This window comes from Protomyctophum parallelum, assembly GCF_964188405.1.
Source record: "Protomyctophum parallelum genome assembly, chromosome: 13".
Taxonomy (NCBI): Eukaryota; Metazoa; Chordata; class Actinopteri; order Myctophiformes; family Myctophidae; genus Protomyctophum; species Protomyctophum parallelum.
In genome coordinates this window covers 42,471,452-42,494,980 of record NC_139708.1, presented here as the reverse complement: position 1 = coordinate 42,494,980, position 23,529 = coordinate 42,471,452, and the positions used below count along the sequence as shown (strand labels likewise).

At 44.3% G+C, this 23,529-nt stretch overlaps 1 protein-coding gene across 1 annotated transcript in view; it reads left to right on the top strand.

The window, feature by feature from the left end:
• The first annotated feature begins 401 nt into the window (after positions 1-401).
• The window catches only part of abat (4-aminobutyrate aminotransferase), a 79,019-nt gene continuing 55,891 nt past the window's right edge, over positions 402-23,529 (top strand). Inside the window, exon 1 of the mRNA XM_083780151.1 lies at positions 402-515. The gene's annotated coding sequence lies outside the window, so the exon portion shown is untranslated. The remainder of the gene's footprint in view (positions 516-23,529) is intronic.

The following is a 23,529-nucleotide window of genomic DNA, read 5'->3' as shown; positions in this document are numbered from 1 at the left end:
CCACCCATCCATCCACCCATCCATCCATCCAGCCAGCCTCCTCTCCTGGTCTAGCCTGCTCTGTGTGATTTCACGGCTCTGTTGAACTCTGATGATGTTCACTTGATTGGTCCCTTTGGTTTCTCGTGCTCGCGGTCTCATTGGATGATCGCTGTGTTCTGTTCGGGCAGAACCCACCCACTGGCCCTCTCCTATACTTCTTCCCCCACCGGCGCGCACACACACCGTCACACGCACGCACGCACACACACACACACACACACACACACACACACACACACACACACACACACACACACACACACACACACACACCCGCATCTCTAGTGCGCTCCGTGACAGCTGTGTAGGTCCAGTCCAGCCCTGCTGTTAATTGCTGCTGTTTACCTCCCGCTTTGCCCCGCAGATAGGCTGCCGTCCTCCTGCTTCTCCTCCCGGGCTCTGCCTCTGAAGCCGCGGCATCAGCATCAGCAGCTGCCTGCAGCAGCATCATCGGTATACTGGTGGGCTGATCGGTAAGTTCTCTATAGCCACACGGACCGACCTTCCAGAAACCAAAACGGTGTGATATTTGTAAAGCAAAACATAATATAGCAGCAAGCAATTATGTTAACTGTATCTACAGTATCATGCAATACACATGATGCACGCATTCGCGATGTTATGTATCTGTATGGTTGGTTGGTTGTTTGCCCAGCCATGCTATTAAAGCAGATTCTGCTGCTGCTGCTGCGCTGCAGAAAAGAATACTTTCAGTTTGCGTCAGGCTTGTTGGATCGAAGAAAGGAACGCTATCATGATAGATATGCATTTTGTTTCGATTTAAAGCTAAAACACATCCATCTATAATGATAGTCTTGGTCCAATTAAAGACTCCAAGGCTAAGTTTGCATCATTGGATATTGGAGAGAAAGCAGCAGGAGGAGGGGAACTCGGCTCCCCCCTCGTTTCGCGTCGCTGTGCACGCGTGTGGCGTGTCGGACCGTCGGTTCAGTTGCACGCTTACACCCGTGCGTGTTGGTGTGCGTCGGTCCGTCCGTGTTTTGCTATTAGCCTTCTGGGGGAGAGAGAGGGGGGGGGGTAGATGTGCAAACTGCAAGCACATGCATGAGCATAGATTGAGCCCCATCCGGCGTTCGTACCCCGTGAACCGATGCGATTTGGTGAATGGTGATATATAACTTGAAGATTGAAGGAGGGTGCAGGACAACGCATACAGTTACAGTATATAAGGCTATGTACAGTTAGAACACCGTTCAATCTGATCATATAACAACTAAGTCATTCATCCAGGTGGATGTTGTTCTGTTCTCGTTGTGATGTGATGCATGAGACCAGTCCTATCCAGTCGGAACCAGTTGATCATTGTGCCGAATCTGTGGCTATACTACTGTCTACATGTCTGCCTGTCTCTGCTGCATCTGGATGGATGGATCCCATAGTGCCTACTACAGTACTACTGCATGTGCATGGACTGTAGCCCAGTGCTTCTCAAACTTTGTTCATGTGAAGGACCCCCAACATTACATGTATTTGGTATATGGCTGTCTAAAAATATAGGCTATAGTTTGTGCTTGGATGTCTAAATATATAGCCAGGCTATAGCTTTTGCCAGCCATGCAGGGACCCCCAGAAGAAAAGAAAGGATAGTGTATATAGCCTACTGTTAAAATGTTGTATATTCGAAGATTTGTACACATAAAACTAAAATATTTGTACACATAAAAAAACCCATAGAAGAGATCTATAAACTGGCACACTATTATGAGCTTATCTGCTATTTATTTTTAATTGTCACAGTATAACATAATGGTTAAAGTGGTTAAACTGATTATGGTGCTATTACTATACTAATTTAGCTGGGAACACCCTGGTACCCCTCCATGGACCGCTGTGGGGGTCCCCGGACCCCACTTTGAGAACCAATGGATTATTTCATCAAGTTGACTATGTATTATTTAAGTAAAGCTATGCAAAACAAAAGTTTAGCGGAAAAGGGGCCATCCTCTCGCCAGCATGCAGACACATACTGTGCTGTGCACATTAAACTGCGTTATGATTGTGTTATGATGGACAGGTCTGGAAGAAAGCAGTCTTAGGGCATGGGGGGGGGGAGGGGGGGGGGTGATCTATATGCAAACTGATCCTCAGCATGAAATATGTATCGTCCGCTGAGTCTGCCTGTCCTTGACAGTTGAGCTGGGCTTCCTCACAAGTATTACTATAAATAGAAAGAAAGAAAGAAAGAAAGAAAGAAAGAATGAATACACATTGATCTGTCACATTGGTTCTCAAAAAAACATGGGGTCTAGTCTAGGCTAGGTGAGCCTCATGGTTCTGTGAAGGGGTTCCAAATGGACCTGTACAGGTCTGTAACTCTGAGAGTGTGCAAATGGGTCCATTTTTGGTTTCATTTGTTTCTGTACATTACGGGGGGGGGTCTTTGAAATTAAATAGTTTGAGGACCACTTATTTCTTGTCAGGAAGGAAGTCGATCTATACGAGAAGGGGAGGATCTATAGGAAATGAGCATATCTACTGTATGAAGTCATTGTAAACAAGGCCAGGAATAGAATTAGCTGGAGTTCATCCCAGGCTTGTGGGTGTACACTGTACAGTACAGTTGTGTGTGGGGACTGGGAGGAACGTGGCTCCTTAAATACCACATGTTGTAGTTGTGCGTTCTCCAGTGTCCACAGACACCACACCAGAAACCTGGTGATTGAGGAGGGCTGGGCCGTGTGTGCCCTGCTGCCGGCCTTGAGCAATTTGGTGCCCTAGGCAGGATTGTTTTCGTCGCCCCTCCCCCCATGTCTCACAAACATTTAACCGAAAATACATCATCATCATAATTTTCCGACCGCGGTCGAGATCGTGGATTTCACAATAACACGCCAGACTTCCCGGTCCTTCATTTCCATCCCCAGTCCCTGCTTACTGATGCCTGTGTCCCTATAGCGATGACATCAGGGAACGACGAGTTTTCTACCTCTGGTCTGCCTTTGAGGCAGGACTCCAGAGAAGAAGGGAAGATATAACCTCATTGTCAGCTCTGTAGCAGTGGCCGGCAAACTGTGTTCTTCTGGATGGGACTAGTGAAGAAACACGGGGAAGGTTGGCGTATAGTTTCTATTTCATTCATTGTGTCTTCCTCCTCTATGCCAATGCTGATGTTTGGAGGCTGCCAGTGAAGAGGTGAACACATGGCATGGTGCAGGATGACATCTGTCCACCTGTTACCATGCTCACCATGCAGAGTCACTACATCTGTTATTCTGCTGACCTGTGTTGGCAGATTTCACGAGAGGAATTAGCAGCGACCCATGTATGAAAACAAGCCCAGTGACGTACTGTAGGACACATGAGCACTTTACAGAGGGTATGCACAATGCATAACGTGAATGGCAGATCGAGTGGCTGAGTGAGTGAGTGAATGTAATGTTGTTTAAAGTCATTTAATGCAATCAAATGGGACTTTTCTGTTTGGATGTATGGGCTGTCAAGGCCAGAAAGTAGTGTTTTTGTTCCACTCAGTAGGCATTCCCGCATAATTTCCGGGTATGATGATGTCATGCGCATACCCTCTATATAGGCTACATCAGCTATTTGAAATTATTTTCAGACCGGGGGTCCGTGGCGTGGACAAATACAGATTAATCTGGGGGTCCTTGACATGAAAGAGTCTGAGAGGTGAGAACCACTGGTTTGAACAAGAACATTAGGAAGTGACTACAGGAAATCAAGCCCAACGCTGCTGTTAATCATGGCCCCAGTTCAGATCATGGCCCAAGTTCAGTTCAGATCATGGCCCAAGCTCTATGAGCTTGTAGATCTGCTATTTTTCAATAGCTAAAGCATCACGTAACACCAAAAGGGGTTCCCGCCCAAAATGGGTTAACCTGTTCAACAGAGTGAGTGCAGCTTATCACCAAAATACGAAGTTCTGTATACATCAAGTGTACTCGAGGCATTATAAGTATATCAATAATTGCTGTGCATTATTTTATTTATTTATAATGTACTATATACCCACCCTCCCAATTCTGCACATTCCTTGTTGCTGTGCTAGCAGCTGCTTTGTTTTCATTTTGTATTTCATTTAGTGCAGTGCATTGCTATTTATTGTATTGCTCATGTTGCACTGGACAGTCTTTCAGACCAGGTTGCAGTGTCACAATGTGTGCTGCTTGTACCTGACCTGTATGAACGAGTCATCACTCACTCAATAAGACAGACAGACCTTTTATTCATCCTGCGTAAAAAAAAATCAGGCACCAGGGATTATTGATCCTCTTGTGGATTCTATGGAAAGTGCATCCATCTACTGTATACACTGAATAAACATTCAGTGTATTCAGTGTTGTTTTTGGCAGCAAATTTCTATTTTAGTTTTAGTCATAGTCTTTGGAATGAAACTTCGTTTTGTTTTAGTCACATTTTAGTCACCTTAAATGTTTTAGTGTTTAGTCTAGTTTTAGTCGACTAAATATCATAATATTTTACAGATCTACAAGCTCACAACGCGTCGCGCTGTGCAACCAAGTGTAAAATTACTTGTCTTTTATTTATTACTGGATCTCTTGTCCACTAGTCCCTTCGTAACATTTTAGTCTAGCTTTTATTTGTTGACGAAATTGTTAACATATTTAGTCTCAGTTTAAATCATCATGGCTTAGTTTTCATGTCGTTTTCGTCAGTGAAAAAAGGTAGTCGACGAACATTTTTCGTCTTAGTTTTAGTCGAGGAAAACAACACTGATTCAATAGATGGTGGCACCTTCTATACCGTGGTTTTCAACCTTTTTCATATCAAGGCAAGGCCCAGACCACCATTTGATGAGATTTAGCCTTGCAGGCCCAAAACAAAAGAATGTTCTTTGATAAGGATAAGAGTTTGTCCCCAATTCCATGCTCTATTGATGCTGTACCATTAGGAGAGATAACAGGCAAAGTGGCAAACGTTGATCAAAATAATTATTCTGCATTCCCTAATTGTGTAGACTTCTTGTAAATTGAGTAATGCAGATGATTAATGATGATTTAACTCTTGCGGGTCCATTTGGTTTCATGTTATGCTCTCAAGGGTCCATTTGGTTACCAACTCTCTATCATTTGGCTGGGGACCACCTGGAATCCCTCGAGGACCACTGGTGGTCCCCGGGCCACTGGTTGAAAACCGCTGTTCTATAGTATCAAGAGAAGAGAGTATAGGCTATAGTTGTTTGCTCAAAGACAGCTTTTTGTCAGTGGGTGGGTCTGCACTTGTGTGGACAGTTGGACACAAAACCGGTCCGTGAGGTACCCTATACTGTATATCTCTATCATTGTAGTAAGTCATATTGGCATGGGGGTGTACCGTGTAAAGATCCACACACACCGGGCGCGTCTTTCGGATTTTTTGCTCCGTTTCTCCATCGTTTTTTTACGAGAAACGCGCCCAGAGTGCAACCACCCTTATTTAAGGTCATGAAATGAGTTCAACCAGTTCGGAGAACCACCTGCTCTGGTTTTCAGTGGAATGTGATGCTCTCTCTCCACAGATACAGGGAGGTCATGCCGTAACATTCCATAGTCCAGTTCAGTTGGGTTCGCCGGGAAACCGGAAGCGTCAGTGAATCCTCGCTATGAGTCTGCCCCCCCCCCCCGCCAGGCTATAGGTTGGCCCCACTTTTGCATCGGTCTATTTAGAGGAAGTGCTTATACGTTCAGTAAGACGTAAAGGAGGTCACTCCTCCTTCCTTGTAGACACTTGATAGCTACGGGGAGGCGATGGACGGTGGGATGAGTCGGCTGATTTATGGACCAGTCCGTCCATACGCAGTTACGCACATGGGGAGAGTCCTGCTTCTGTAGCTCTTATTGTTGCTGTCGGACAAAAACCTCTTATCTTCATATTTTATATATATATACTGTATAACCACAAGCTCAAAATGCGGCGTGAAGCGACACGTTTTGAGCTTGTAGATCTGCTACTTTTGAATTTGAATCCTGGGAACTCACAGTTTTGTGTTTTCCCCCCCGACAGAGATGGTATCGTTAGTCTACTCTACGGTCTACTTTCAACCTTTGTTTCAAACATTTTCAAATAACAACAGCCAATAGGCTCACAATGGATATGAGCTTGTCATTTTTTTGGAGGGGGAAAAAAACCAGTTGGAGTTAATTATTCATAGATTAATTGGTTTGTAAGGACTACTTGGTTTGGTTTGGGTGACAATTATTTTCGGGTTTATGATCCGGTCGGGAGCGGATTATATCGTTACATCAATCATTTCAATCAATCAATCAATCAATCAATCAATCAATCGTTCTAGTCATTGTTTTGTTGTCACCAGGCCGGAATTTAGTAACACAGACCCAGGCTTTCCTCCGAGGTGGAAAGCCTGGTGACACGAGGTTATGTGACAATTAAGGCCAGATGTTCTAGCAATGAAGCATTTTATTTTCAGTGCGAAAGGATCACTGCTGAATCACTAGTAAGTTAAAGGCATAGCCCACAAACACTATTGAATATGAAACCAGTGGTGTTGCTTAAGATGTGAATATATTTACGCTACGATACATACAAGTAATGCAGTTATTGGAGCACTGAATGAACAACAACGGACGGATACTCTCTCAGGGCTTGGATTCACCATTCTAGGTCACATTCCTGACTCTGTGACCCGACTGCTTTCCTGGAGACTTGCTGGCCTAGCTGACTTCCATGAAGAAATGTCCAAATGTAGATTAGAGGGAAGAAGAAAAGAATGATGTCCGTTCATTGTTTTAAATATGCTCCCTAAAGTGGGTTTAATCCGTTTTATCTTTTGTCAAATCGTCTACAGCTGTTGAAGCTGTTGCTTCATTGCACTCTGCCCGTATCATATGATACGATCATGGTCATCTTAATGATGCAATCTGAACATTAGAATACTGTACATTTCAACCAGCTTCCAAGTCCTGGACAAGACAGATATAGGCCTTGCCGAGCTCTCGCACGCGTCCTTGCGCGCACAAGCACAAGAGAGGCATGTAGGCTGTCTAGCAATATGCCTTTGAGGGTAATGATATTTTGACACTATTGAACCAATGTGCAATAGGCCTATTGTATTTTGACTGCCTGTGGCATGGGGGTGGGTTTCTGTCTGTGGAGTGGACATCGATCTTATATGTAGTACTGTGTGTGCGTGCGTGCGTGCGTGCGTGCGTGCGTGCGCGCGCGCGCGCGCGCGCGCGCGCGAGCGACATGTTCTACAATAGGCTCCTATGCACAGCAGCCATATTGGAAAGAAATGACTTAATGATATGATAATGAAGGCTCTGTTCCATTTAGTGTAGCACAGTGGTTTTCAAAGTCTTTAATTTTTAATTTCAAGGACCAACTCTGAGAGTGTATCTAGACTCAGAGTTGGGGTAATTTGAAACTCCCCTTGAGGTTACAGGGACCCCAGTTTGAGACCCATTGGTGTAGCGGAGTGTTTCCAGTGAGCCAACATGCCCAATATCAGACTCTGTTTGACCAGAATGGAACATAGTATCATATTTGGTAACACAGATGAATTAAGTAAGGAAAAAATGTCTTCTAAATTCTGACAGTTTTCTGAAATACCTGTGTTTCTGTATCAGTGGTGCTCAATATTTCATGTCAAGGACCCCAAAAATTATATGTAATTGGCCGCCGACCGCCGTCTGAAAATATGTTGTTCCAGGGACACCCCGGAAGCAAAGATTTGAGTTAAAAAGTTCGCTCTGATAGAATATTCCAAATTCCCGTTCAGAATGGGACAGAATTTTTCTTTCTTCTATCTTCTCTTTTTTTTGCTGTACAGTTATGCAACTCTAAAAGCATGCATGTTTTTCACAACATGAGCCAGATTCTACCTCCACCACCACGTGCTGCTGAATGGTGCTCTCTGGGTTTTGGGGGCTCGTGCATTGATCATTCATTATAGTAAACAATTAAAACGGTTAAACGGTTAATTAAAAAAAGTGCAACATTAAAATGATGCCTGCTACCTCTATTTCTGATCTCCTCCTCTACCACGTGTCCGACCGTATTGATCTGCTGACCTGCAGCTCTCTTCACTGACCGTTACTCTCTCTCTCTCTCTCACAGTGTAGAAGTAGAGATTTAAATCTTCCTCTCCACTTCCCTTCCTTCTCATTTCATTATCTATCCCGATCCCTATGCATCTCTGTCTCTCTCTCTCTCTCTCTCTCTCTCTCTCTCTCTCTCTCTCTCTCTCTCTCTCTCTCTCTCTCTCTCTCTCTCTGTCTCAATTCTATTCTATTCTATTCAATTCAAAGGAGCTTAAATTGGCATGAGAAAACATACGATTACATTGCTAAAGCAGAAGTGGAACAAGGCAATTAAAACAAAACAATGTATTTATGAATCAATATTGGATATACATAGGAATTAATAAAGGTGTAAGCAGAGCTGTGTTACATTAACACGGTGGGTAATACTGTCTTCTTCCCCTCTCTCTCTCTCTCTCTCTCTCTCTCTCTCTCTCCCTCCCTCCCTCCCTCCCTCCTCTCTCTCTCTCTCTCTCTCTCTCGCTCTCATGCACTGTCTATATGAATACGGGGCCTTGTTTTCGTGTTCAAAAGGCAGCAGACAAAGGGGCAGTGGTTTGGTGTTCGATAGCGCACCGCTGTAACCGTGGGTTATGCAACGGTCTGAGCAGCGTGGTGCATGCCACGCTGTAATTGGCATGAACATGTCTAAGCATTCCTGAGTACAGTAAACACTCACAGACAGGAAAGAGAGGCTACAGGGAGATCAGAGGTCAAGAACATGCCAGTTCTTGGGAAACGTGTGAATCCGGAACAACATGTTGTTACCATGCAGAGCATCCTATACCTCAGAAGAACAACATGTTGTTACCATGCAGAGCATCCTATACCTCAGAAGAACAACATGTTGTTACCATGCAGAGCATCCTATACCTCAGAAGAACAACATGTTGTTACCATGCAGAGCATCCTATACCTCAGAAGAACAACATGTTGTTACCATGCAGAGCATCCTATACCTCAGAAGAACACTGACACATATCATATAAAATGTAGTTGTAAGTGATGTTTGGTCAAGTAAGTGCTAACCCATTTTGCTAACCCATTTTTTTCGCCGCCTCCCTAACTCCACTCTCCCCAAAGTGAGGGGCGCTCTTATCACCGTACATCATCATGACATAACATGTCGATTTGCTCGTCCACATTATGACGTACATTCTCCATTCATTGTCAATGGGAATTTAATGTTTGTGTAAGATGAAAATCTACACTAATAGCTGAATATAGGAGGGGCCCTCAAAAAATAACATTAAGAGGATATTATAGACAGTCTTCTCATATAGCCTACATGTATACATTTTACCATGACAGAAGATTATTACAAAAAAAATCCTCTTTATTGTACTAAGTCAAGATATTGTACTAAGCTATTGTACTAAGTCTGTCATATGTGCACAGAAGTCAAGGTGACTTTCAGGAGTGACATGCAGGAGTGAGTCCCATCATGGCTCTGTGACGAACTAGTCTGATCTGCTGTGACAATTTGTGACTCAGCGAGAGGCAGGTCACTCTGTCTCCACTCGGAGAACAGCTAGAGCACTGTACCAAATGCGTGCTTGACTTTGTTTTATGAGAAGGAGAATGCACTCATATTCATTTCGATGTCTATAGTGTTGCATTCGTCTATCCTTTGTATTCTGCTTTATTCTGCTGTTTCTGCTGCTATATTTCTTCTCTTCTCTTCTCTTCTCTTCTCTTCTCTTCTCTTCTCTTCTCTTCTCTTCTCTTCTCTTCTCTTCTCTTCTCTTCTCTTCTCTTCTCTTCTCTTCTCTTCTCTTCTCTTCTCTTCTCTTCTCTTCTCTTCTCTTCTCTTCTCTTCTTCTAATGCTGCAAATGCAAGCAGAAGCAACTTAAGCGAGCAGCCATAAGCTACGCGGGTGGTAGAGACTGTCTGGGATTTGGGGGTGGGGGTAGACAATTAACCCTTAACTGTTCCCTGTAGTAATGACACAAGTAAGACGCGCAAACGCGGGAAGCGAACGCAGCTCGTAAATTGCAATAACAACAATTAGAATAAATTACGTACATTCTTTTTCTTTTTAGTTAGTTTTCTACTGTGTGTGTATGTGGTTGTTTGTGTGTGTGTGTGTGTGTGTGTGTGTGTGTGTGTGTGTGTTACAGCTGCGCCCTCTGGTGGCGGGCGGGTGGTGTCACAGCGGGACAGACAGACAGACACACAGACAGACACGATCTGCAGGGTCTCATAGTTAGTGCTCATTGCGTTCGCAATCATCCACTACTCCCAGGATGTACAAATGCACAGTCACAATTGACAGATTACCCCCACCACAACTGAGGGGCTAAATTACGGTGATACTACTGTAGAGGTCATTTGAGCTAAGCTCTAGAGTTGAGAACCTGTCCTACACTAACCTATGCAAGTGAAACCTGATGATTAGATGTACTAGTCCTTACCCGTTCTGATATATTTTAACTTGTATAATGTGTTTGTGTTTTTGTGTAATGAATAAAAACAGCACTATAACATGAAAGTATTCTTACAAATGCATGGTAGGGAAACGCTTTCAGTAGTATGGACAGTCGCATAGGTACTCCCAAAGATATATTTATAAGTCGCATAGATCCATTTGCAGGTGCATTTGCGGCCAAAAAATGGTCCCAATTTTGAGCTGGGACTTGAGAAAACTCATGTGATGTTGTGAGCTTGTAGATTAGCTGTTTTCATGGGAGCGTGCGCTGTAGCCACTTCACACTCAGTGTGTGTGTGTGTGTGTCTTGGGGGGTGGGAGAGGGAGTTGGTATAGAGCTAGGGAGAGACACGTGCAGAGCACTGTGACCACGTTCAAGACAGTTGTATCTCGTGTTGTGTTTGTAGCGAACTGAAGACGGTTGGATCCCCACTCTAATTGTGCAGTTGGCCACACGTACACACACACACACACACACACACACACAAAATGTGCACTTGGCCACACGTGCACAGTCTGCACACGCACAGTCCAATGTTCTGTCTGTGTTTGGTGGCCGCCTCAATGCTTTTCCAATGGGAGTCACATGGTTTGACCAAACATTTGTGTTCTGTAACGTGTGTATGAGGCCTCAGACGTCAGACACTTTCTGACATCTGACACTTTCTGACAGCGTTTCTTGAATTTAGAATAGACAAGCACACCCTCTGGCCATGACACATAGTATGGCCCAGGGACTGCCTTGCCCCCAATCCAACCCTTGATGCTGAGTGCCAAGCAGGGAGGCACTGTTGGCTCCCAATGTGTTCTAGTCTTAGGGCCGATACTTTAACCACAAGGCCGCCCACTGCAGCTGGTTGATGTGAGGTGTGGATTTATGGGTACTAATTTATAAGATCTTTATATGTATGATGGTTTGAGTGATAATGATGTCACTGTATTGATAGGGGTTCCTGTAGTGAGAAAGCAAAGACGGGGACCGGAGAGAGTGAGCTGCATTTGAAGGAAGCCTTAGGCAGCGCTTGTGTTTTGCAAGTCAAAAGTACCATTGATTGAGTGTGTGTGTGTGTGTGTGTGTGTGTGTGTGTGTGTGTGTGTGTGTGTGTGTGTGTGTGTGTGTGTGTGTGTGTGTGTGTGTGTGCGTGTGTGTGTGTCTCATTTGCATATGGCAGCTGAGTGGTTGCAGTTGGCTCCCCTTTTGCCAGAAGGGATTCATCAAAGGCGACGTGCCGTCATTGAAATCAATGAGTCATTGTGTTCCAATGTTCCATTATTGTTTTGGATCTTCATTATATTTATTTTTAACCCATTTTGGGGTGGGAACTCATTTTGGTGTTTTAAGCATTATGTTATACTTTAGCTATTGAAAAATAGCAGATCTACAAGCTCATAGCGCACCAGAGTGCCGCGCTACTAGCTTGTAGGTCTGCTATTTTTGAGAAATCATGAAAATGTAGTGCAAATCTTTGAATATATATTATTTCAGAGCCAACGTTTTTTAACTCAAATCTTTGCCTCTGGGGGGTCCCTGGAACAACATATTTTCAGATGGGGGTCCACAGTCAATTACATATAATCTTGGGGGGGTCCTTGATATGAAAATGTTTGAGAACTACTGACACATAGAAACATAGGGTTTTTCAGAAAACTGTCGCGGACGTTCTGGGATCATGATGTTATGCTGCGGCGTCGAGGTTCCAAATTGTTTTGTTTTTGTTAGGTTTTTTTTGCCGTTTTTGCCTTTTATTGATAGGGTACAGTAATTTGACAGGAAAGGGGGAGAGAGATGGGGAGTGACACGCGGCAAAGGCCGTCGGGCTCGGGAGTCGAACCCGCGGCACGCCGTCCGGCTGGCTCGGCAGCCTATAGGTGCCCAGACGGTTGAGCTAACCGTCCGGGCCGAGGTTACACTATTAACGCTTCTGAAGAGAAGTAGATGTTTCAGACGGAGGGAGTGAGTGTAATGAGTGACCGCCGCTTTCAGAAACGGAAGCAGCCGCGGCCAGACACGGAAACTGCGCAGAGGTATATAAAGCTCTGTGACGTCACAGAGCACATCAGGCAGCGCATGCAGAGGCGTGAACGGCAGTTCCGCATGCGTCACGGCGTGTCAATTTGCGCCCTTTGCGACTTCCGTTTGCCAACTCGTCCCAGCTCAATTGTAGATATATGCATTATTTTTTGAATGGTGCAACCACTCCAAGGAACAGCAATGTCCGTGTCTATGTGTCCGCCCGCCTACTGTATGTGACGTTAATGAGCACCAGTATATGACTATGAGTACCAGTAGGGGCGCTGTTGTGTCAGAAACAGAGAGAGGGATAGTGCTGCACTGTTGCCTGCTAATGAGAGAGAGAGAGAGAGAGAGAGAGAGAGAGAGAGAGAGAGAGAGAGAGAGAGAGAGAGGTGGGGTGGGGGGGAGTTGCACCACACAGTTCACACAGGTGTGATTTTTTACAATTGAGAAAAATCTGTTTGCAATGTGTAGGACTACATTGGAAAACAAGTCCCTGGGTTAATGGGTGGAAAACCGGATGCCTCCCACCTTCCATAGAGTGTATCATGCTCATGTATGTATTTACAGTAGGGTGCTATAACAGACATAGCCTATTTGTGTGTGCGAGCCAGGCACAACGCATGGCATGATCATACATACAGTATGATGTATGGAGCACGCATGTTTCCCAGACACATACTGTTCTGTTTTAATTAATGTGCATCCTCTCTCTCCCTATAGCTTCTGAAATGACTGACCCAATTTTAGTTTTCCTTTTCTTTCCTTTTCTTTTCTCTCATTTTTTTGTTTGTTGCTGTTTACCCCCTCCCCAATTTACTCAGAAAAAGCCAATTAATCCCCCCCCCCCCACACACACACACACACACTGATGTTGTATCCCACTGGTTCACCTGCCAGTGAGGAGGACGTACTGTATAGTAAAATGAAAAAGGAAGGGACTGATTTGTATAGCTCCCAGGAAAATATTTTTTGTAACAGCGTTTCGACCACCGTGGGTCTTCGTCAGGCATGTAGAATTTCTGGAGATGCCTGTCGTATCCGTACTGTATAGTAGCCATCATCCTACCCCCCCCCCCCCCAACCCTCCCTGCTGACAGGAGACCCCAGCGAGAGGACGTATATGTATAGTAGCCACCATCCTACTCCCTGCTGACAGCTGCCGTCCCCCCAGCCCACAGGAGTACGGTATAAGTACGGTTTATACCCCAGAGGAGTACGGTATAAAGCAGTGACAATGTTCACCCTCCCTGCCCGGCGTTCCTCCCTCATGCAGTAGTAGAGGCTCGACAAGGCCCGATGCACCGCGGTGGATTTGAACCCACAACCTCTGCAGTGGAAAAGTGACCCACCCAGTTGTGGTAAATGGTGCATTTATAGAGCGCCTTCATCCATGGCGCTTTACAGAGATCGTGCATTACATTCACCCGTTCGCACACCGATGGCGGAGGAAATCATGCAAGGCACCAATCGGGAGCAATTAGGTGAGCAATCGGTGTCTTGCTCAAGGACACTAGCTCAGCCAGCTTCACTAAAAACGCCGGGACAGCGCTCCACACGTCCCAAACTCTTCTCCCTTCTGGCTCCAAAACTATGGAATGCACTTCCCATTACAATCAGAACTGCAGCCTCACTCCCAATCTTCTGCCGTAGTCTGAAAACCCACCTTTTCAGACTCCATCATGGCCCATAGCACTTTCCCTATAGCCCCTTAGATCGCACTTCATGTAGACTTAGATAGGATTTTATACAAACTTATAGCATGTTACGTAGACAGCACTAGAATTGCATTCTATGTAGTCATAGCACTTTATAGTATAGTATAGTATAGTATATAGTATAGTATACTAGAAATGCTGAAGGTCCACAAATATCTTTTGAATAAAACCATGGTCCAGTCTCATGCGCACGCAAATAAAATTGCGGGTCGCGGGCCACGTGGGCCCCATGGGGTGGGGCTGCCCCCCTCGCCCCCCCCCCCCCCCCCCTCCCCTAGAAACAACTATGCCGGTTTAGTACAGTCAAACCAAGCTATACAAACCGGGTCCCATCCCAACCAACACTGGGGTGGCAGAGTATGAAAATATATTTTTTCACTTTGACAAATATTCATTATTCACACCTCCAAAAATCCATGAACTGAATGTGTGAATGTGTGACTGCTAGTGAGCCAGTCAGCGCGACATTGTCATCATGACATGCCGGCCCATAATACACACATTCAGATTTCAGAGTGTTAATTGCGTTTCTCGGCATTGATCGAATACAACGGAGAATTCAACTCGCGGTTGCGTTGACCTTTTTTCTTCTCTTTATTCTTTTTTCTTAATGTTTTTTTGTGGCTTTTGTGGCTTTTGCTCACATCGCATCACATCGTGCTTGTGCGTGACAGAGCAAAGGTAGAATAAGCTTAGTGTTAGAGAGAGAGAGAGAGAGAGAGAGAGAGAGTCAGACTGTTTCCTTTAACTCTGCCGATGAAGGTGCGCACCCTGCTTCTCTTCAATTTCTCCTCTCCAACACATTTTTTGGAACACGGTTCACCGTTGCATTGCTCACACGAATCTGTCATTCACACACACATGGGGAGACAGATGGGGGGTCACTCCCGTTGAGCCACGGCCCAGGCCTTTTCTCTTCCTTCTATCATTTCTCCAGGGTCCGCAGAGAGGTGTGTCGCGGTCCGGTCGTGGACCGCGGTCCGCCTGTTGAGGACCACTGGTATAGACTATAGTACAGCGGTTCCCAAACCTTTTTGGCCACCACAGTTTGGGAACCACTGGACTATAGTTTATATATGTATAGTTTCATTATATAGATATTCCACTGTTACGTTCTTAGCTTACGCATGTTTCATGATAACTACTTTATGTATGTGATGTATTGCCATGCTTTTTGTTCTTGCTTAATGTAAATCGCTCTGGATTACAGAGCGTCTGCTAAATGCCTAAATTGTAGCTCTGGGGGAGCCCGGGTTTGAACTGGGAACCTTGCGGTTCACTATCCAGTCACTCTACCCCTGAGCCACCGCCGCCCTCTGTCTTCACAGTGCTGAGTGTACTCTGTATGACTGTCTGTCTGCCCTGTGGGTCTTTTCTTTCCTCAAGTATGAAACGATAGTGGAAAAAAGCCCTAGGGTACAGACTCTTATGGTGTGCTATTCATGAGAATATAATGCAAATCACAAGTCAGGGTATTTCCTATACACCTGCTCTGTCTGTTCTGGGTGATCTATCGCCATTAAAACACCTCCCCAGTCCCCACGCCTCCAGCGGACTGGATTCATACAGCATTAATGGTGGGCAGAAAGATCCATCGTTAAAGAATGGAAGTCTGAGGATTTGCCTCCAGCACATGTACAGGTTCACTCAGCTTGGTACTGTGGCTGCTTTGGAGAAGTTATCTTTTAAGATGAATAATGGGTTAGATAACTATATGATTTGAAATGGAACGTGTTCCTCGGTCATGTTGCAGGCCCCCTGATGAGGTCCATGGTCAGGCAAGGCCCTTTTGATGGTTCATTGCTTTAACATACATGCGATAGGGTTGACGATGCTGCGTTATTGGTCGTGTAAACTATTTTATTTGTGTTTATCTTGTCTTATATTTACTATTCTTGTTTTATAGTACGTTTCTGTGCTTATACATAATGTCCATCCATACAACTATTCTGTTAAACCCAAATAAAGTGCTGATCATAAAAAATAGTGGAAAAAAAGACGATCTACAAGCTAAAAACATGTTGCGATACAAAGTGTTGTGAGCTTGTAGATTTGGTTATTTTCCACAATGTTTGCATGGTCAACTTTACCCTACAATGAAACTCAAACCAGTAGAACAGCCTTTTTAGACCAATCTGTTAGGCAGCGCTTAGTTTCCGCCACCACCATCATCAAAGGGAATACCTTTGGTTAAAATCGTTAAAAGTGGTGAAAGTGCAGTATAGGTCACACAAAATAATTATGTTGGTATATGTGACCAGTGCCAGCAGAATATGCCTCATGTCGCCAGAATGAACATGCCTTAAATCAATAAATAAACTCGTTTTTTTTTTTTATGTGATTTTCTTTTTTTTTCATATTAATACAGTTTGAATGTTGAAGAAGGTTTTCATTCAAACAGATTGTTCATTTGGGCAAATGAAATGTATACATTTATACGTCAAAGTGGGCTTGTTTTTTAACAAGTTTCTGGAGGCAGAAGAGCGCAGTTCCGAGATTTGCATGTTGGTTACGATTGGTCCTGTAATCTCTTTGTCCTCAGGTTTCACGCTCTGATCACCGCCCATTAGCGTGCTTGTGTTTGTAAACACAGAAGTATTCTGGGCATTTGGGTTAGACTTTACAGAAAATAAACAAAACCACGTATAGCTACTCGCTGAAATACACTTCCCAGCTTGGAGTCTTTCACCAACAAACAACAGGCTAGAAGCTAGCTAGCCTAGTTAGCCGTTTGTGTCGTGTGTTAAAGAGCAAAGAGATCACACGTCTTTTCTTTTAATCACAACTCGCTCATTTCTTGCTCATTTAAAAAAAGGTTATATACTATGTAAACTATGAAATGCAGGCTTTCATTTGGTATATAGAACGTTTGTGTAGGCCGTCTCTAAGAAACGGTATCAATTGAAAAGGAAATGTCGGAAATTTTTTTCCTCGCGCACCCAGCAAAGAGCTACGTCTTTTCAAATACGGCCGTTAGTACTGTTAATTCAACATCCGGTGAGGGGAGGATACGGATCGTGTATGTATTGTGTATATAAATCAGGGCATACAGTGGGTGGGCTTTAGACCGGATGTAAGCCTTGCACACTAAATAGACACCCGATGTAGTATGAATCCACCCATCGAATGCACAGGAATTACTATAAATGAAACCAGGCATTGTGACTGCATGTGGACAGATCTGTTTATTAAAATAGCAAATCTACAAGCGCACAACATCATAGCCTGATGCGTCGATTTTATTTATTTAAAATACTGGGTCAATTGTCTGACTTTGATTGCTTAAAGTAGACCTGCATAAAATGGTGTACTGTACTTACAACCAGGTAGTGTATAAGTTAAATTGAACACTTAACTTAATATTTAATACTTGAATACTTATACTTAGTATTTAATACTTAGTACTTTCAAAAGGGTTTATTGGGGCACCTTACAAATTGCATTGTTTGTTCTACTGGCTTAAACATGTCAGTGTTTCTAGTGTTGCACTGTTGACAGCTAAAACGTCCTATTGTCTCTTGTCCCTCCCATTGTCACACCCACTTCTGTCCAGCTCTAAGGTGATAAAATGTTGTGAATATTGAAAAGGGCTTTTCTCAGCTTTGGGTGAAAGGCCCCAGTCATTTTAAAATGGTTATATCTCCTTCAATTATTGTCCAATTTCATTGAATGATACATCATATGAAAGCTTACATTCTGTACTTTAATAATCTGTAAAAATCTGAAAAATGGAAAAGGCGACATGAGGCATGTTTTGTTGGCACTGGTCACATATGTGGATTGATACTTAAAAAGAGGTGGTATATTTTGACTTGAATAAATATGTCTAGAGAATGTCCTTGTATTGCACATTTATAGACAGTAAATGATACACAACCGATCATACAGTAAAGTGATAATAATCTAGTCAGATGGACATGGACATATTGTCCATGGGAGCTACTTTTGACCAAATATATGAGCAATATTATCTTACACTATATTCTAAATGTGCTCTGGTGATTGTAATGAATTCCCCCATCAACAACTCCATAGACCCTATAGTTCCCACGGCTATGGTCACTCAGAAATACATGATCACTATCTCTGCATGATATGATACTACAATGTCTGTCTGTATTCACAAGTTATCACTGAGTTATGTGACCGACCACTGAGCTGTTTGAGCATATATGTTTTGAGCATTATGGCACAATTTCTGAAAACATCAAACTGAAAACAGAGACACAGAATCATCTCAAAACAACTCCATAGCGTATTACCTTCTGTCTATTTCACACACAGAAGCATGCCGTTGCATCTCTCTGCAGCAGTGACTCAGTGGGCTGTATTTTGCGTGTCTTAAGTACCAGGTCTTATTACCTAACTTGAGTAAACTAAAGACCTGGAGGCGTGATCAATGCCATTTGGCTATTCTGAGTGGCCAAAGAGCATTGATCACGCCTCCAGGTCTTTAGTTTACTCAAGTTAGGTAATAAGACCTGGTACTTAAGACACGCAAACAGCCCAGTAAGTCTTACATGCTGCTAAAGATAAGACGAATACTGCACAAAATTATATATCCGTTGAATGTTAAAATGAAATGCTTATTGAGACATTGTAGTAGAGTTCCACGGCTGCAGAATGAACAGAAAAATGACTCTAAACAATTACAGAGACTGTACGAGGTTTGGTTGAATGTCAATATATCGTAGCATATTCCTGGCTGCCGAACACGTAGGAATTGAACTACTGTTTATCCCATTTTGGGCGCGAACCCCTTTTGGTGTTAGCATTACGTCATGCTTTAGCTATTGAAAAATAGCAGACCTACAAGCTCATAGCGCGCCACCAACGACTGACATAGAAAACATAGCTTTTTCAGAAAACCGTCAGGATGTAGAAGACATTTTTAGAATCTGATCTCAGGTCAGAATGGGTTAAGTTCCGATAACGCTAGACAGACTGCTCCGTCCTTCCTTCTGCAGCTGACAACGGTGGTGTCGTCAGACAATGTTACGTAGGCGACATCATTCATTACATTATACATGTCTTGGAGTTGAAGTGGGAGTCGGAGGTATCGAGGGTGAACAGGAACAGGAAAGGTCCCAGCACTGTGCCCTGCTAATTACATTGGCAACAGCTGTGGAGTCAACCAAAAGTAGTTGGTGATCCATCCATGCCGCCATGCCGTGGTGGTGGTCCACTGTCATCACCGCCAGCTTCTCCACAAGCAGTTGTGGATGAATGGTGTTGAAGGCACGGAAAAAAAAACATGATTTACCACTCTGTCCCTATCGTGGCTCGAGTCTGCCTCAGACGCCGATGGCGTCGTTAATCATTGGAGCGGCAGTGGCTCAGGGGTAGAGTGTCCGGTAGAACAGCCGGATGGGCAACCGTGGCGTGAGGTTCCCGGTTCGATTCCGGGCTCCCCCAGAGTTGGTGTGCATAGAAGTGTCCCTGAGCAAGACTCTGAACCCCTGATTGCTCCCGATGTGCAGGGTCGGTGCCTTGCATGGTTTCCTCCACCATGCATCGGAGTGTGATTGAGTTCCCCCACCCTGACTTTAAAGTGTTATTTGTGTCATAATTGTTATCCCACAACTGTGAATGTAATGCACATATAAAAGTGCTATATGAATGGTAAATGCACCATTCACCGTTCATCAACCACACTATATCTGCCTGGATACAGACAAATATAAACAAAACATGTTCAAATGTTTTGAACATATTATGAGAGGCAACAAAATGTGGACGTCCGGTTGAAAGTGGTTATACTGTAACTGGCTGAGGAAAGATTCCCGGCATGCCTCAGCCTCGGGGGGGGGGGGTCATTGTGGTGTCATAGTTGTTATATTATTATATTATGGGGAATAGTGTTATGAGAATTAGCGTGTCCTGTTGTTTTGTGTCAAACCGCAGGGCCAGGCGCACCACGGTGCTATGCCCAGCGGCCAGGGCAAGATAATCACAAAGTCCTCCGCTCCATTAAGCACTGGGCACTGTTATCACAGCGCACGGACGTCCACACTTGCACACACACACACACACACACACACACGCGCGCACACGCACACACTCGTAACTGCACACTGACAGGCAGTCCGTATGTTGTGCCCTAATTCATTTCAATGACCGTTTTATGTGTTATAAATTGTCTACAACCTACCAGATGATTACGGGATGTGTTACGTAATGTTTGGTGCGTGCGTGGCTGCGCGCGCGTGTGTGTGTGTGTGTGTGTGTGTGTGTGTGTGTGTGTGTGTGTGTGTGTGTGTGTGTGCGTGCGTGCGTGCGTGGCTGCGTGTGAAACGTCCAGCCATGTCCATCACACACTGGTTATAAAAGCCCAAAAGGACGCTGCTAGAATTGGGAAGTGAGAATGATCACAATGGACCGCTTGATGCCTTGTTTCCGTCTCCTTGGCAACTGGAGGCAGATTGGTTTTCCCCCGTGGCTTCAGAGAGGCATGACCCCCATTTATCCTTATCCCTCCCCCTCCCCCACCCCCACCGCCACCACCGCTCAATTCCATCAGTTGTTTTGTTGCTTGTTCACTACTTTAAAACAATTCCTTGTTTCTTCCATTAGTGTAAAGTGTGATATTCTCCAGAAGTATGCTCTTCCCGGTCTCCTTATCCATGGCGGTTCACTCTCGCCGTCGCACAATAGAGCTTTTGTACGAACACACTGTGCGTGGAATATCTCCAACAATCACTCTTGCTCTTTAATGCAAAAGCATGTGCATGGTGCACGCACGCACGCACGCACGCACGCACACAGTGTTTCTAGTTCTTGGTCGTAATGTGCATGACCTGTTGCCATGGGTGACAGAGTTGAATCCCACACACCCGCACTTTGCTTGTGCCAAAACAATTCACACAATAATACTATACTAATAATTATAGTAATAGTAGTAATAATTGCTTTTTAAAAGCAATTATTATTGTCGGTATCAGCCGGTAACACGCAGGAGTCTATCCCCGTTACAATGCGCTATAGACCCCTGGGAGAGATGGATTGCTGAGGTGAAGCGCCACACCTACCATCAGCTCCCAGTACTTCCCGCACGACTTGCTGCACCTAAGCCGTGCTACTCATTAAGCTGAGTTGGCGCTGCCCCGGGAACGGACCCATGGACTTGTTGTGGTCCAAAGGCGAGGGCTCTACCGGCTGAGCTACCCGGACACAAACGGACTAAATACCATGCGATTTTAGCCCGGCATTTTGGGCCGGCAGTGATGGCTTTGAAATGCCTGATTTATACTCAGCTGTGTGCCGGAAATAGCAGATCTACAAGCTCACAACGTGTCGCGATGCAACACGTTGTGAGTAGAGACACACAAACAAGCATAAAATGACGGGATCTCTTTCTCCACTAGTTCCTCCCCAACAATTTAGTCTATAGTCTTTATTTGTTGTCAGTATATTTACTTACAATGGACATTGTTTTGTCATTGTTTTAGTTGACAAAATGAACACTGATCCAAGTGCTTTACAAAGTGCATTGCATGCACCCATCCACACACCATGGGGGAAACGCATCACGCAATTCACCGACTTGCTCATCGGGAGCAGGTGGGGTTTCAGTGTCTTGCTCAAGGACACTTTGACATTAACTCAGGATGATCCAGGATTTCCGGCGAAGAGATTGGGTGTAGACTAGAGAGAGATCAAATGACCGTCCGTGGTCTAGTAATGACCCCCGAGGGACTCCTGTCCATAGAGTGTACAGGGCGTATAAGTGGTTAATTCAACGCAGCGCACCGTCAGCTTTGTTCTCATTCACACCAGCAGCACCTGCTAAGGTTGGCTAATGAATCATGATGACATTGTAATGGCAACGTAACAGCGAGGTAATCAAGTGTGTCAGCAAAAAGGCAAACCGTCATGAAATTATGTCACCCTCTCAGCATCTGGGAGAAGGAGAAGGAGAAAAAAGAAAGAATTGCAAATGGAACGACGCTATATGGGCTTTGCCAGTGAAAACAAAGCGTAGTAAAGGATGTTTTGCCAAAGGGCCAAACATCCGTGTTGGTCCCGTTCGGAGTCAATATGGGTCAGTGTATCATCCCCATCGCCCGGACGGCCGCCGGCCGTCCATGAGTCACGCTTAATTGTCTCGTTTCCCTGAGCGCTAGACGTGCTCCACACCAACACGCCGGCCAGGCGCCTCGCGTACGGTGTTTATACCAGAAACCTCTTATCTCCATTCTATCTTTTGGTGGGTTTTCTTTTCTTCGTGAATTATAACACCCTATACATTTTGTTTTGTTTTTATTTTATTTGAATCCTGAAGAAGTAACCTTTTTGGACATGTGAGGTTTCCACCCCGAAAAGAGACGGTTATGTTGTTTATCTGTTGTCTCTGTCGGTCAGTGGTGAGTCAGGTGCCCTGTGGTCAGATCCAGATGCCTTTTTTTTCTGAAAAACCCATGTTTCTAGTGGTTCTCAATATTTCATGTCACGGACCCCAAAATTTTGAAAATATGTAGTTCGAGGGACCCTCCAGAAGCAAATATTTGCGTTAAAACTGAAACTCTGAAAGAATATATATTCAAAGATTTGAGGCACATTTTCACTATTTTTCAAAAATAGCAGACCTATACAAGTTCATAGCGAGCTTGTAGTAATTGCTGTTGTCAGCAACGCATGTCCCATCTCCTGAAAATAAATCTGTCTCTCTGAGAAGATCATTGTTGCGATAGTATGTTTCTCATCTCCAGTTTGTTGAGACAAACTCCACTACATGTATTTGAAAACTTTAGTTACTAATAGTTAACCTACTTTGTAGGTTTTGATTATTATTACAACACATAATTACCCACTTCAATTCTGGCCGTTTGAAAATAGCCGATCTGCGACACATTGTGAGCTTGCAGATCTGCTCATTTCAAAATATGTCTATCATATATATCATTATGCATAATGCAATGCATAATGAGTACTTTTACTTTTGGTACTACACTGTAATGCCAATGCTTTCGCACTTTTACTCAAGTAAACGTCGAATTCTGTACATTTACACATTTACATTGCACATTTATATTGCATATTTCTTTTAACATTTGGGTACTTTATTCCACCACTGCTCTCAGCCAGTCCTCCTGTCCCCTCACACTGTCTGCCAGCCAGCTCATTCTCTCTAATGGAGAACCCCTCGGTTCTCTCACAGACAGAGGCACCCCTGTTTATAGTGAGCTGTTGCCAATGTAATTAGCATTTTAATGAATTTCCGCACTCTGAATTGACCTGAAATGGAGAACTATGTGTGCGTGTGTGCGTGTGTGCGTGCGTGCGTGCCTGCCTGCCTGCCTGCCTGCCTG